Here is a 16,619-nt window from a genome sequence, read left to right on the forward strand (position 1 = left end):
AGGCCTCTTTCCTTGGCTTGCAGATGACCACCTTCCTCACATGGTCACCCCTCTATGTGCACATTCCTGATGTCCTTTCTTCTCTGTGTCCTAATTTCCTCTTCTTATAAGGACACCAGTAAGATTGAATTAGGGTCCATCCTGACAGCCTCATTTTAACCTAATCACCTCTTTAACGGACCTGTCTCCAAATACGGTCGTATTCTGAGTGAGGTACTAGGGCTTAGGACTTCAACACAGGAATTTTGAGGAGATACAATTTAGCCTATAACAGAATGGACTCTTGCATAGGCACACAAAGAGACATGTATGAGAATGTTTATTACAGCATTGTTTCCTATAGCAAAGAGTTGGCTATTACCGAAATGTGCTTGATTAGTGATATGGACACAAAATATAGTTATAAATGCATGTGACAAAATGCTATACAATGGAAAATAAAGGAACAAACTAAATCTATTATATTAGTTAGGAACTCATTTTTATCAAATAAGAAGTCTGGAGGTAAGAAGTTAATAACGGATGTCATCAAGGGCCCAAGTTCTTTCTATAGTTCTACTCTGTCATCCTTCCTCTTCAGCTTTGCAGTAAGATTGTTTTATTTCTAGGCACCTTACCACAGTCAGGTTAAGGAAGGCATGGCAAGGGCGCTGATGTCCTTTTGATAGGGACAGCAAAAGCTTACCGTCTCATTGGCCAGAATTCTTTCACATGCCATTCTGAGTTGCAAAGAAGGCTGGGAAATCAAATGTCCTGCTTCCATAGCAGTGAAACATAAGGGAGAACAAGGTTGGGACTATGTGCTGAGTGAGCAAACGTTCAGTGTTTACATCTTTATAGTCCAACATAGAAAGACCAAACAAAACAAAACAAAACAAAACACCACACAATGAAACAGAGAGAGAGAGAGAGAGAAAGAGAGAGAGAGAGAGAGAGAGAGAAGTAGAAAGAGATGGGAAATACAATATTATTTGTGTAAATTTAAACATCCATACACATAAAGTTATATATTCTTGTAGACATATATAGAGTATGTAAAAAAAAGTTATGGAAGTTTAATTGGAAATGTACCCATTAACTACCATAAGAAGCAGACAGGGGAACAGAACTGAGGACAGGGAATATAGACTATGAAAACAAAAAATAAAACAGGCTTTTCATGGACTAGTCCACCAGTGAGGACTGTGACTGATTGTGTTAGTCTGATTCTGTGCACCCAAGACCCAGGGGGGAAAAAAGTGGATTGGATTGGCTTGGGATGTGTGTGTGGGGGTTACTCAGACTGTTTGATTTGGCAGGGTTATCATTTGAAGTAAAAGAAGTGTGATTCATTGGCTCTATGACTGAATTTAATTATTTTACCTTTCTCTGTGATAAGCTTCATTCTTTTGAATACAATTGATGACCTAATAGCAATGATGTTATAGTTTTAATTTAGTGACTACAGCAGTTATATTTTGGAAAATTTAGGGATATTACAAGTTTTGCAAAATTGATTTTATTTGTTTTTGTGCATATATTTCTTTTGTTCTATTGTGCAAAATCAGTAGACTAGACTTAGAGAGTCAATGAAAGACATGAGTAAAATAGACATGGCTGCTTAGTAGTGAGATCCATCACTCTCTAGTTTTCTGTTATTATCTTTGGAAACGGAGAGTGTGGGAGAAAAGGATTTCCTTTCTTTCTAATATAGCCTCAGTGACTGAGTGACTCTCTGCTCTGGAATGAAGCAGGTTGGCACAACTCCATAAGTCTTATGTGGGAACAAGACACAGAGGTTTCTATTTTTTCTTATTGTCATTTGTTTGTGTTTAGTTCAGTATTCTATCTTTAACCATCCTATACCCACTCTTCCAAAAAAAATACTCAATTTATTAATATGTGTTAATGTCCCTTTAATTTTCCCTATTAAACATGTCGCAACTTTGGAAGAAGCTCTAAACATACTTACATTTTAGTACCATGTTTTCTTGCTATCCAATTATAAATTATTTTCATGGATGGAATAGATGACTTCCATTGGTGACATGGATTCAATTTACTAAATAAAGCTGTGTGGACATAATCGTTTTTATCCATTTAAAAATCAGAGGGGCAATCTATTTGATGTGTTTCACAGCAGCCCTCTAAAATTCAATGGCATTTTGGTTTTGAAAAGCAGAATTTCACAAAAAGAAAAGTATCTTTCCACAAAATAACAATAATCGATAAATGAATTATTTGGCATGGTAATTAGCATTCCATTATATTCTGTGTGCAATTTTATAAGTAATTACTCTTCATAGAAGTTTTATAGGTCTCATTTTACATCAGGAAAACAGGGTAAATTGGGGTCATTGTGGATGAGGCCAAAGAGGGTAAAGTGAGTTTGAATTTGAACCCAGTTTGTTTTGCATTTCTTACTATTCTTATTATGACATTTCTTCTCATCATATTCTCCACTGTATTTGTTTTGTAAGGTGGCTGCCTTATTCCTTCTATAATTAATCTTGGAAGAGCTCATCTACTCTTATGGATTAGAGTGTAACATGGATGGACAGGTTACTATATCTGTATCTGTAGGCATAATTTTTCTCCAAAGTTCATGGATTCTGCATTTCCAGTTGCTCATGGGACATAACGATTTGCATATGCCACTGCACCTCAAACTTAGCATACCTAACCTATGTCAGAGTCTGAGCTTGCACTATACCTGTCAACTGGTGTCAATATTACATTCTAAGAGCCCACTGAAGTAATTTAGGGGAGTAATAAGTTGTTTTGAAGATAAATGAAATACAGTAGTCACTTTGGGAGGTCGAGGCGGGCAGATCACAAGGTCAGGAGTTCGAGACCAGCCTGGCTAACATAGTGAAACCCCGTCTCTATTAAAAAGACAAAAAATTAGCCGGGCATGGTGGCGAGTGCCTGTAATCCCAGCTACTTGGGAGGCTGAGGCAGGAGAATCACTTGAACCCGGGAGGCGGAGGTTGCAGTGAGCCGAGATCGTGCCATTGCACTCCAGCCCGGGCGACAGTGTGAGACTCCGTCTCAAAACAAAACAAAACAAAACAAAACAAAACAAAAAAAACACACACACAGTAGGCCTCTTATCTGTGGCTGCATTTTCTGTGGTATTGGATACCCAAGGTCAACCCTGGTCTGAAAATATGAAATGGAAATTCCAGAAATAACCATTCCACAAGTTGTAAATGTGTACATTCTGAGTAGCACAATGAGATCTTGTGCTTTTCTGTTATGTCTCAATCAGGACACGAATCATCTTTTTGTCCAGCATGTCCTGCTGTATATGCTACCTGCCCATTAGTCATTCCTAGAGGCCATCTAGATTTTCAAACGGACTGTCACAGTCTGGCCCCAAAGTGCAAGAGTTCTGATGCAGGCATATTGTTATAATTGCCCTATTTTATAATTATTATTGTTAATTTCTTGCCTAATTTATAAATTAAGGTTTATCACAGTTTGTAGGTATAGGAAAAACATATATAGGGTTCAGAACTATCTGTGGTTTCCAGAATTCACTATGGGTCTTGGAACACATACGTTGTCTATAAGGGGGAACTACTGTATATATAAAATATATTGAAAATTCAGATAGAGCATATAGTGTATGGAGGCATTTTTGCTAAAAGTAAAAAGGAATATTTTAAGTAAGTCGTATCTGTTCACTGCTTATTCAATCTCTCCCTCTCCCTAAGCATTTTCCTTAATTTTTTTTTAAATCTACAAATAGAATTGAGACTAATATGGCCTTTAGATGTAGGTTCTTAAGGCACCTAGGGAAACTGAAAACCATTGAGTGAGACAGTTCAGGAGAGCCTGTGTCAGGTACCAAACTCAGAGTTGAAAAGTAAAGTAGAATTAAGTGGGTAACTAGAAATAACAACAACAAAATTATTTATATACATATTCCAAAATGTGTGGATGATTGGCAAAAAGGATAAGCAAATTACTGACAAAACTGACTTTTCAGTTTTCTTCTGAATAGTGGCTTATCCTATAAGTTAATTTGAGAAAAAAGCCCAGGTATCTATTTTATATTATAGCGAATATATCTGTTTAGAAAATTGAAGATATAAAATTTCATGAAAGAATATAGTTAAGAGGGATCTATTTTATTTCCAAATGTAAAATGTGATATTTACATGGCTATTGTTAGTTATTACATGAGGAAAGAAACTACCACATTTGAGTATGAGAAATGATCTTATAGAGCAGTTTCTTTCAGTGAGAACCCAATACTTGTTTTTATTATTAGAAACAGAATTCCCCTTTAAAGGAAAATAACCTGTAATTTCTTATTTTGAATGACAATTGAGGGAGAGAATTAACATTTATTTTCTCTTTGGAAAATTTAGTACTTTAGCATAGAGGATGTGTCATTAGTGGCAAATCAGAGCATGAAAAAAGAGGTTGCTCTTTGAACTTGTTTTTTCACTTTTGCCATAGTTAACGTGATGTTTGTGATATAATAGCATCAAAGAAACAGAACATTTTTTATCTTCAGCCAAGATAAATTTGTGGGAGTTAATGATTTTAGCTAATTAGATAGTAAAATTTTTATTTTTAGAATAAATCAGGCAAATTGCTGTCCATGTCTTTCCACACTGAATGTTAAGTTATAAAATAAATAACCTATAAATTATATGGGAACTTTGTTAGTCATAATACTGCATGTTTATGAGAAATATAATAATGCTGTAATAACAGGAAATATATTTTTAAAAATTAGCCTGTGGCTTCTAATACATAATGAAAATTTAGCAAATATTAAACAGGGCAATTACGATATATGAGTTAAAGAGGTTGCAAACATCATATGATTTTGAAGAGCGATTTTATCCTATAGTTTAGTTCTGTTTTCTTCAGAATTTGTTTTGGATTTTTTAATGGAGTTTAGAATCTTTATGTAAGATTTTTGTTTGTTTGTTTGTCCCAGAAAAATTTAGGATTGTGGAAAGTCTTTCTGATGGTTGAACCCAGTTCTGCTACTTCTTGGTAATTCTGCCACTTCTTGGTCTTCTAGTGCTTTTCTTTTATTTCAGAGGATGCAGCTGATGGAGCAGATAGAGGAGGAAATAATGGTAGTCTGATACAGATGAGAAACATTAATCTGGGCTCTAAAAGTCAAATTTATATGGGCAAAGTAAAATGGGATATTTCCAAGTGCATTTACTAAGGAAAGTCGAGATGACGTGTCCCAGTTCCTAGCTGAAGTATAAAAATACATGTTATTGGGTGCAATATGTGGGCTTTCAGAATCTAATAATACCCTCTACTGGCTAAATGAGGGATTGTGTTTAAAAATGAGTGACTTGGCTTTTTTGTTTGTTTTTAAAATATGGATGATTGCTCTATTATAAAGATTGAGCAGTGCAGAGTATTGTGAAATAATATAGGAAAAATTGTAAATGTGAAGAATGAAGCCAATATGTTACTTAAATGTTTTCTAAAGTGAAATTAATGTAGAAATATCTATAATGGGAATTTCTTAATCTTTTGGTCTATATTTTAATCTTGAAGTAGGTCATAGGGAAGGAATGCAGTAGGGGGAAAAATACATGAATCTCTGGCCCCTATCCTCAATAACAATTCGGATTAATTAAAGATATTTAAATTACCTTCATTAGTTATTCCTGAATTGCTTTTGTAAGAGCTATTGACAAATATCTGAAGGTGAGATAAGAATTGCTTTTCTTTGGGCACTAGGCCTACTTCCTGGGTGATGGGATCAATCATAACCTAAACCTCAGTATCATGTAGTATACTCATATAACAAACCTGTGCAAGTACTCCCTGAATCTAAAATAAAAATTGATATTATAAGGAAAAGAAAGAATGGCTTTTCTGTGGATAGCCTGATTTAATTTCTGTTAAAAATAACTGGCATATTCTTAAGTAACCTGAAAGCTTGATCACTTCAGGGAAGTATCATATAACATGCCTGTTTTACATTTTTTCTTTCTACTTTTACAAATTCTCAAAAATTCTACTTTGGGATTTACAGTGTTTTGGGTACATAATGACCATGCAAGTTGTATTTACAAGTTGATAGTGGATAATGTATTATTATTTCGTTGTAAATCTGAAAAATAGAATTTCAGGTCTGATTCTGCTGTTTGATGTTACCCTTCACTGGCATGTTGCTTTAAGAGCACCCATCCCCCCTTCTTGGTTGGGCCACTGTGTCCTGTCAGTCATCCTGAAATACACTAGGGTGCTTGTCAGGCTGTTTGCTTACAGATGCATCATAAGCCAAATTGTGAGCCATGATAGTGGCACTGAATTTCTAAATACAAGAAATTGCTTAGACAATTGGTTTAGTATCTGTATATGGGCAATACTCTGTCCTGCAGTAGGTGAGTGGAGTGTCAAACTTTTAAAAATCAAACTTTGCTATAAGGCAAATCCTAGTAATTATAGATTATCTGTTGCTCGGTTAGATAACTTTGGGGGAAATGAAAGGACATTATTTCTATAAAATGGGATGAATAGAAACTATTATGTTGTACAATTTTTACTTTTATAACTAATTTTCCTTTTAGTAACACTAAACTCTAGACTATTTTATGAAAGCTCCAATTTTAAATGTCTACTTTTCCGAGTATATTAGCAGGCATTTCAGATTTAGATAAAAATGTGGTTCTCTTACACATTTTTTAATTTCACAACTCAGGCAGATTCAATTGAGCAGAGGCTCGAGTCTGCTGTTTATTAGTGGTTTTAAAAATAGCACTAAAACAAATTCTCATGTGCCATGCCCAAGCTATAGCAGTCTTACATCAGCTCATTTAAAAACTCCTACTCTGTAACTGAGCTATTACTATAATGATTGAGTAACTGTATGCAAGGCACGCGAAACTTTACATACTTTAGACACAAAAATTGTACAGTAAGTAGGTTATTTGTGCAAACAATTTAATTGCTGTTATGGGCTTTTAAACTTAAGTTGTGCATAGTTGTTTTCCCTGTAGTTTCTGTGTGCAGACTTAAATATTTTTAAACAGAGAATTGGTAAAGCAAAAAAGGAGAAACTCATGATTTCCAATACTTGTATATTCAGTACGGTAGAGCATAGCTAAGAGGCAGCAAGAAGTTAAAGTTGTAAGGCTTTATCTAAGGTAAATGAGAAAAGATTGCTTTTTCAGATACCTAGAATGACTCTTTATTTATTCCTTGCCTTGCTCGAGAAAGGATTTAAGGTGGTTTATAAGGCTGCATGAAATTCAAGATAGGATAAATTAAGTGTGGAGTGAAAGAAGAAAGAAAACAAGTGTGGGATATAAAACAGCCAGGAGTAAGAAAACACAATAAAATAAATGCAGCAATTCTCAACAATAACTGTGGTGTATTATGGATTGGTAAGAGAGAAAATACAGGGTTTCAGAAATCTTATGGTGGAGTTTCATGCAAACCAGTTGCCTCCTCTTACCTCGGTGGCTCTGGAATGAGGAGAATATATTAGATTGTGAATATTAAATACGCTTTAAATGTCACTTGTGTTTTGGTGAAAAATAATGAAGAACTGCTACCCTTTTAACCCACACACTAACTTATGTGAACATAAATGTGGCCTCAAGTGTTCAGAAAACAATTTGGTTAGTTCAGAAGAGAGATTAAAGGAAGCTTAGTTTTTTGGAAACAACCGGAGTGATCTAAATAAGATAAAATATCTACATATTAGAACAGACACGATCAAGACAATGTTTAAAATAAAATATATTTAGCAATTTTGTATAAATATATGAATACTAGTCCTAGTATTTAAAAAAAAAATTGTTGTAAATGGGATTAGCTACTTTCCTTCTTTTCACCCTTTTAATCTAGCAGTAAATTTAACTTGAATTTCAACTTCTGTAAGGTCAAAATTAACTGGATTGATCTAACTGGTAAAAACAGTTGTTGAGTAGAAAGAAGGAAACCAGAGACAGGACTTTATAATGTACTTTCATCTTCAAATACTCGCAAGACACCTCCTATGTTGAAGACTGGTACTCTGGGCCTTGTACTCACTACACTGGGCTTGTCTAAGTGAACTAACTTAGAAACTCGCTGCTGTCATACAGCAGTATTGAAAAGAGACAAGAGGGTAGTAGTTAAAATTTGCTAAGGATTTTCAGTGTTGTCTTCTGATATTATCATGATGAGCCAGGGACAGTCACTTGGCTCTTTTTTATTCATTGTTAAAAGTAAGGTCAATAAGAAATGATTCACCAGGGCTGTGGTTGTGAAGAAGACCTAGACCTGCGATGGGAAGCTGGTGTCTGAGTCCTCTGACGTCCTGCCCAAGTCAACAGCTGCGGCAGTCCCTCCCAGCCTGCCCCTCCTGTGACTGCCCCAGATCCCGGGAGGGAGGCCGTTGTGCAGAGGAGCACAGGAAACAGGAGACCCACCTGAGGCTCAGCCCTAGCCCCTCAGCCCACCCGTGGGAGAGTTTACTGCCTGGGGACTACCCTTGCCCATGCCTCCAGCTACAGAACAATTCAATTGCTTTTTTTTTTTTTTTTTGGGTACAAAATAAAATCTGAGCTAGCTTTAACAAAAAAAAAAAAAAAAAAAAGAAATGATTTTGTTTTTAAAGCAGTACAAAAACAGACAAATACTGAAAGCTCTTGTTTTTATAGTTTTGTACTGTAAACACATAGATAGGTTGACTTAGAGTTCTTGCCAGAAAAATTATAAATTAAATATATAACAAATAACTGATCAGATGTCCAGGATGACATTGAGAATAACCTGGACACACAGTTGTGAAGCCTGGGAATGAATACTATTAAGAAGTTAGGTAGGGTTTAGGCACCAAATACTGTAAATTGACAGATGTACAAGAAGGGCCAAGACACTTAGAAAGAGCGAATTAACTTTTGAAAGTATTAGTTCAGAGAACTTAACAAAGAGCTCGTGGAGCCAAAGGATATCAGTGGAAACTTGTAATTATATAGTGGATGAAATAAATGTAGAAATATTTCTGTGCCACGTGGATAAGAGATGAACAGAAAAGATATTTTTTAAAAGTCAAATTTATTGAGAAATAATTTTTATACACCATATTAAATTCACTCCTTTAACGTTTAGTTTGATGAGATCTGACAATCATATACAGTTATAGAACCGTCATCACCACAATCAAATAGAATATCCCCAACATGCTAAAAAGTTTCTTTGTGCCCTTCTGCAGTCAATTGATTACATCAACCGTTGGCATCTGGCAACTAGCAATCTGTTTTCTGTCCCTATATTTTTGTCCTTTCAAAAATGTTATATAAATGGAATCATATAGTGTGTACTTATTTATATCTGATTCTCACTCAGCAAAATGCTTTTGATATTCGTTCATATCGTTGCCTGTATACTTGGTTCATTCTTTCTTCTTGCATAGCATGTGATGGTATGCTTGTGTCACAAATTGTTTATCCATTCACTTGTAGGTGAAAATTTGAGTTGTTTCTAGTTTCTGACTACAGTAGCCCCTTCTTATCCATGGTTTCACTTTTAGCAGTTTCAGTTACCCATGGTTCAAAAATATTACACAAAATAAGATATTTTGAGAAAGAGAATTAGTGAGCACATTCACATAACTTTTATTGCAATATATTGCTAAAATTGTTCTATTTTATGATGTCATTGTTGTTAATCTCTTAGTGTGCCTAATTTATAAACTTTATTAGATGTGTGTTGAATAGGAAAAAACATAGTATTTATAGGGTTTGGTACTGTCCCAGGTTTCAAGTATCCACTGGGGGTCTTGGAACATATCCCCCAAGGATTCGGGGGGATGACTGTCTTATGAATAAGGCCACCATGAATGTTTACATACAGGTATCTATGTGGACATAAGTGTTTATTTCTCTTGGCTAAATACTTAAGGAGTGGAATTGCTGAGTTATAGAATGGGTATATGTTTAACTTTATAAGAAACTTCCAAGCTTTTTTTTTTGTTATTTTGAGACGGAGTCTCGCTCTGTCACCCAGGCCGGAGTGCAGTGGTACGATCACGGCTCACCGCAAGCTCCGCCTCCCGGGTTCACGTCATTCTCCTGCCTCAGCTTCCTGAGTAACTGGGACTACAGGCGCCCGCACCACGCCCGGCTAATTTTTTGTATTTTTAGTGGAGTCGAGGTTTCACAGTTAGCCAGGATGGTCTCGATATCCTGACTTTGTGATCCGCCCGCCTCGGCCTCCCAAAGTGCTGGGATTACAGGCGTGAGCCACCGCGCCCGGCCCCAAGCTTTTTTCTGTAAGTGGCTGTACCAGTTTACGTTTTCGCTAGCAATGTGTGAGATTTCCAGTTGTTTCTCATCTTTGCTAGCTCTAGTATTTATTATAATCTTTCAGATTTTAGCCATTCTAGCATGTGTGGAGGAGTACATATTTTGGCTTTAATTTCATTTCTCTAGTGACTAATGATGTTGAACATTTTTCATGTGCTTATTTACCCTCTATGTATTTTCTTTGGTAAGATGTCTTTTCAATTTTTTTTTTTTTTTTTTTTTTTTGCCCATTTAAAGAGTTGAGTTGTTTTTCATTTAATTATTGAGTTCTAAGTGTTCTTTATATTTCCTGGATACAAGACCTTTGTCATATGTAGATTTTCAAAATACTTTGTCCCCGTCTATGGTTTGTGTTTTCACAAAGTTTGAATTTTCATGAAGTCCAGTTTATCAACTTTTTCCTTTATGGATCATGCTTTTGGTGTTGCAGCTAAGAAAACTTTGCCAAGGTTGCAATGATTTTTTTTCCTATGTTTTCTTCTAGAAGTTTAATACCTTTAGTTCCTACCTTCAGCTCTATGATCCATTTCAAGTAAGTTTTTGTACGTGATGTGAAGAAAGGGCCAACATTCCTCCCTCCCTCCCTCCCTCCTTTCCTTCCTTCCTTCCTTCCTTCCTTCCTTCCTTCCTTCCTTCCTTCCTTCCTTCCTTCCTTCCTTCCTTCCTTCCTTCCTTCCTTCCCTCCTTCCCTCCTTCCCTCCTTCCCTCCTTCCCTCCTTCCCTCCTTTTTCTCTTTCTTTCTTCCTTTTCTCTCTCTTTGCTGCAATTAATTGCTTTGGGCATACATCACTTTTTATTTTTATATTTGAGGTAAATTCCTAAAAACTGAATTGCTGGGTCAAAGTTTAAATTCTTACATATACATATACATGTACATGTATTGCATATTTGCCCTCCATAGGGATAGCATTTTAAATATCCAGAAGCAAGGTATAAGAGTATTTGTTTTTTCTGCAGCCTTACTAACAGAGTTCGTTATCAAAATTTTGGTATTTGCCAATCTGAAAGGTGAGAAAGAATATCTCAATGTATTTTAATTCTCATCTGTCTTATTATGAATGAGGTTGGGAGGCTTTTTACATGGTTAAATTTACATATTTTTCCGTGAATGAGAAATTGCATTCAACCTCAAATAGTATCTATTGATCTCTTGCTATGAAAGATGAGTGTTTGTGGCTTTTCCATCTTTTTTTGCTGTGTAATTCCACAGCAAATTGCTAGTCTGCCCACCATGTCCCCAAATGTATTCTCAGTCCATGTGTATGGCACACTTCTAATGTTACTAATGTTTTGTTGTTTGCTTCCATTTGTTTCTTGAATTCTAAATTTTGGAGAGAACTAGGAGGATGGTGTTTTGAAGCTCGGGGAGAAAAATCATCTATTTCCTATAGAGAGGATACTTAACATGAGCAATAAGAAACAGTTAAGTAGGGTTAATAGGTATTTAGCCAGTGTTCCTGGAGAAACTTTAAGAAAATATTGATAAATAATGAACTTGGATGGTTAGATTTAAAGATTCTGGCAGAGACTTTTGAAAATTCTCTTCAAGGAGTATGACAGAATGGAAAACTAGGAGACACAGAAGGAGCTGAAATCCCCCAATTACATACTATTTGTTTTCCCAAGTGTATTGATTTATAGAAAAATGAATATAGTGTTTTCAAGGACTTTGGTTTCATTTTCTTTATTCTGATAAGCAGGCTTTTATTCATTTCTAGCTAAACAGAGAACAAAGAAGAAATGAGAATTTTTTTGGCTTCACATTGAGGTTGGTGAGAATTCTACCACCTTTGCCATTCTCTTTTTGTTCTCTGCTTTTTAAAAATATCAGACCTTACAAGAATTCATATACAGTTGAGCTGTTTTACAATATATAGAATGGAATGGTCCCATAGGCTCACTGGACTTGCAGCAACAGAAGCCTCTGTCACCTTCAAAGTGTATGTGAAGGGCACGTTACTTCTGCCCTGGTTGCTTAAACTTGATGCCTTCTAGCTGAAGGTTATTCTTGTTCTGGTGATTCAGTGAAAGCTTCTCTGTTGTCTCATATATTAGATTAGCTTCTTCTTTAACTTCAATTTGACTAATTTAGTTCTATGGCTTTTAAAAAATAACCTTCATGCTGGGTTTATATAAGATGGGTCTCCATTTTGGCATAATTTTTATATGGTACAAAATGTCCTTAAGTAGAAGGCATTGCTACATAGAGTAACTAACCATGAGGCATTTCTGTCCTTTCTCTGTAGCTGCAATTTTGAAAATGTTTGCCATTGTGGTGAGCTTTTAGTGTGAACTGACATTTTATAAAATAAGTAAATGGTATGTTATCAGGGTCATAAAGTCGTCTTGTGAAATTCTCATGTACAATGAAGTCAGAAATTGAATTATGACTTTCTGCTTTTTTTAATCAGAAGGACATTATAAGACCTAAATATAAGTAGAATCTGTTGTTTTCTTTTGTTTTCATATTTCATATTGGTTAAGGTAACTTTTTTTAACCATTTTTGCTGCTTTCATTTTGGTTGTATGTGTGAGGAAACATGTTTAATTTTGGTTGCTATGGCTAGAAGAAACAAATTTTTTAATTTAATTAATTTTGTTTGAATCTTTTCATAAAGAATTCATAAAACTCATCATTTTGGGGGATGCTCAATTTGATCATTTTTCAAAAAACATCAATAAGATGGTTATCTAAAGGTTTAATAAAGAGAACTTCAAATACTCAAATAAGCTTTATAAAGTTTGAATTACAGCATGCTAATGATATTTACCTTTCGTTCTAAAATGTAACATTGTTTTGTTCTATTGAAACTCAGAGATTTTGGATGCTAAGGAAATAAAAAGTACAGACTCTTGGAGTTCCCCACACTTAGTGCATCTAACAATTGTAGCCCTAACCCTGGGGCATACCTTTTAAGTGCCACTCTGGAATTGATTTCAAAGGGCTCAAGATCCATTAGGAGGCTGTTGTGCATTAGGAATGTGTTTGTTTTTTTTTTTTAAAGAGTACTTTAGGCATGTTGCATTTCTAATTAGTGCACATGTAGGAAATATACCTTATTGATTTTGAAGTGATTTTGATGTCAAGAAATCCAATAAAATGAGGCACCAGAGGGAAGCTTTGTTTTAAAGTCTTTTGTAATGAAAACAATGAGTGAAACACTCTTGAATAATAATTATGAGCTCTATACATGAGGGAGAGTTTTAATCTGAATGTAGACAAGTAGATTCTGTTCTTTCACTTAAAAGGGGATAATGATATCAACTAACGTTTGTTGAGCCCCTGCCAGGTGTCAGAGATATTGGCTAAGTTAATGGATTTTATATGGATTTTCTTATGTAATCTTGAAGATCCCTTTGAGGTAGGTACTCTTATTATTCTCATTTTAGGGATTAGGAAACTGATGTTCAGGAAAGATCAGTAACTTAGCTAAAGTCACCAGCGAGCAGGGAACAGAGCCTAGATTCTCACCCAGGCAGTCCAACTTTAAAGCTGAGACTGATAATCACTGAGGCCCAATAATGGTGAGAGGTAAGAGAATTTAAGAACGCTTTAGCAGACAATGGAGGTTGCGGGGTGCAGCGACAGGATGTCTCACATGGGCTGCTGCGTATTACCTGGCTGAGGGTCTGAGTGGAGATGAAATCTAGCCCTCCCTCTGCTGGGCAAACTGTGGGCCTTTCTGCTGACACTCGCAGGGCTGTGTCTACTCAGAGAGTGGCATAGTTTTCTTGTTTTTCTTTTCTTTTTTTTTTTTTTGAGATGGAATTTCACTGTTGTTGCCCAGGCTGGAGTGCAATGGCATGATCTCAGCTCACTGCAACTTCCGCCTCCCGGGTTCAGGTGATTCTTCTGCCTCAGTCTCCTGAGTAGCTGGGATTACAGGTGCCCACCACAATGCCCTGCTAATTTTTTTTTATTTTTAGTAGAGATGGAATTTTGTCACGTTGACCAGACTGATGTCCTCCTGACCTCAGGTGATCCACCTGCCTCAGCCTCCCAAAGTGCTGGAATTACAGGCGTGAGCCACCGCGTGCAGTCAGTTTTCTAATCCATGTGTCCAGAAGGGGCATATTTTTAAAATTCACCTGAAGGCAAATCTCAATTCTATAATCATACTCTGAATATTACTGCCTGTATTTCCATTCACTTGCAATAGCGGACTTCAACCTACCTCTTTCTAGTCTACATGCTTCCTTGGTGGTCTCATTGTATCTACCTTTATGCTGACAACTCCAAAAGTTACATTTTCATTTCAGATTTCTCTTTCAAACTCTGCTCTTGTATATCCAAGTGCCTACTTTACATCTTCACTTTGATCTTAATATGCACCTCAAATTTATAATGTCACCAGCTGGACTCTGCTTCTTCCTCCTCCTCTTGCAGCCATTCCCACCTCAGTTAATGGCAACTCCATCTTTCCAGTTGCTCCAGACCGAAAAACTTAAAGATATCTTGAGTTCTCTCTATCCTAGGTTTAATCTTTCATGAATTCCTGTTGGCTCAATTGCCAAACTATGTCTACAATCTGAACCCTGTGTCCACTTCTGCTACCACCAACCAGTTCTAAGCCATTATTTTATCTCTTCTAGGTTACTATGGGAACTCCCAATGGCTATCTCTGCTTTTTCTTTTGCCCTTCATACTTCATTCTATTCACCAGAGTGAGTCCTCTAAAGAAAAATACAGTTGATGTTTTAGTGCTCAAACATCTGCAGTAGTTCTTATGATCTGCAGCCCCCATTACCTTTCTGTCTTTCTCTCTTACTATGCTCTTTGTAGCTCACTCTGCCCTACTTAGACTGGCCTCCTTGCTGTTTAGCCACTGCTTTCCTGCCTTAGGCTTCTGCTGTGATGTTACATCTGCCTGCAGTGCTCTTCCCCCGGCTGTCTGCTTGGCTGATTTTCTTGCCTCTTCAAGTTTTGCTCAAATGTCTCCTTCTCAATGAGGCTAATCTTGACCTTATTTAATACTGAAATCTGCTCTGAACTTCTCTATCACCCAGCCCTGCCTACTCTATTCTGCTTTTTCTTTTTTAAAATAGCATGTGTTATTTTCTAATATATGAAATCATTTACTTTTTATTATCTATATTGTTTGTGGTCACTCTATTCATGATTGGCACAGAGTAGACAGCCAGTAAATATAAGTTGAAAGAATGAATAAATGAATGATGCCCTATAGTCTAGGGATGCCTCTGATCTCACATCATTTTGCTCTTATAGCCTACCGAAAAGCTAGGTGGAAGAGTTTATAAAGATTATTGCTCTCTATGTAAATACATCAAAAATATTTGTAAAGTGTAGGAAGAGCATTTGAAAAGAATGAGACCCAACTGTTCCTTCATCACATATGATATCAGGCAGTTGCTTGATTTTATTGATTCTCTGACAAACCTCAGATCCTTTTGTTTACCAAGTGAGTAGAAGGTGTATGTATTTCTTTCTTGGTAGGCCAAACATACCAGCAAATGATTGCACTGGAAACATGGAGGTGGGGCTTGGAAAACCAGTGTATATAGAGATTGTAGTGGAAGTTTTATGTTATAGTTGTCTTCTTTCCATTTCATTTCACTCTAGCCAAGACTGAATTGTATAAAATCAGCTATGATAATATTGTGCGGCAAACTTCCCTTGCCTCCTTTTCCTTTACTTAAATCTTGTGATGATTTAGATTTTTTTTTTTTTCAGTTAACATTTGGTTTCAAGGCTGTACATTATTCCTGACTATATTATACTAATTTTTCTGAGGCATGGTGATGGGGGAGAGCAAGGCTTATAAAGTTGTTATGCATTCAAGATAACATCTTTTTTGTTTTTTTTGAGACAGAGTCTCTGTTTCACGATCTTCTAATCTCGGCTCACTGCAGCCTCTGCTTCTTAGGTTCCAGCGATTCTCCTGTATCAGCCTCCTGAGTAGCTGGGATTACAGGCACAGACCACCATGCCTGGCTAATTTTTGTATTTTTAGTAGAGACGGAGTTTCACCATGTTGGCCAGGCTGGTGTTGAACTCCTGACCTCAGGAGATTGTAGTGGAAGGCTGGCCTCAGCCTCCCAAAGTGCTGGGATTACAGGTATGAGCCACCGCACCCGGCCTCAAGATAAATTCTTAATGAAAATTTTAAAAATGCTCGAACATTATTTCAGTACTTGACAGTCTTTCACTAGTTGCTGATCCTTTCTTCTGATATTTTGGGAGGATAGGGTATTAGGCAAAGGTGAACATTTGTGATGATGGTGGGGATTGGCACCTACTATTAATAAAAATATTTCTCTTTTATATTTAGCTAAATAGAGTTTCACTAAATGAGATCCACCATGAATCCATGAAGCCCAAAGATACTT

The 16,619-nt window shown here is 36.2% G+C and overlaps 1 protein-coding gene across 7 annotated transcripts in view; it reads left to right on the plus strand.

Annotated features, from left to right (window-relative positions):
* CTNNA3 (catenin alpha 3) overlaps positions 1–16,619 on the plus strand; it is a 1,858,220-nt gene that overhangs the window by 94,924 nt on the left and 1,746,677 nt on the right. Inside the window, exon 1 of one of the 7 annotated variants that reach the window (XM_050805654.1) lies at positions 6,233–6,359. The exons of 5 other annotated variants lie outside the window; for them this stretch is intronic. The gene's annotated coding sequence lies outside the window, so the exon portion shown is untranslated. Of the gene's footprint in view, positions 1–6,232; positions 6,360–16,619 lie in introns of those variants that run through there. One more of the 7 variants, XM_050805647.1, reaches the window with a different exon arrangement.

This window comes from Macaca thibetana, chromosome 9 (assembly GCF_024542745.1).
Source record: "Macaca thibetana thibetana isolate TM-01 chromosome 9, ASM2454274v1, whole genome shotgun sequence".
Taxonomy (NCBI): domain Eukaryota; kingdom Metazoa; phylum Chordata; class Mammalia; order Primates; family Cercopithecidae; genus Macaca; species Macaca thibetana.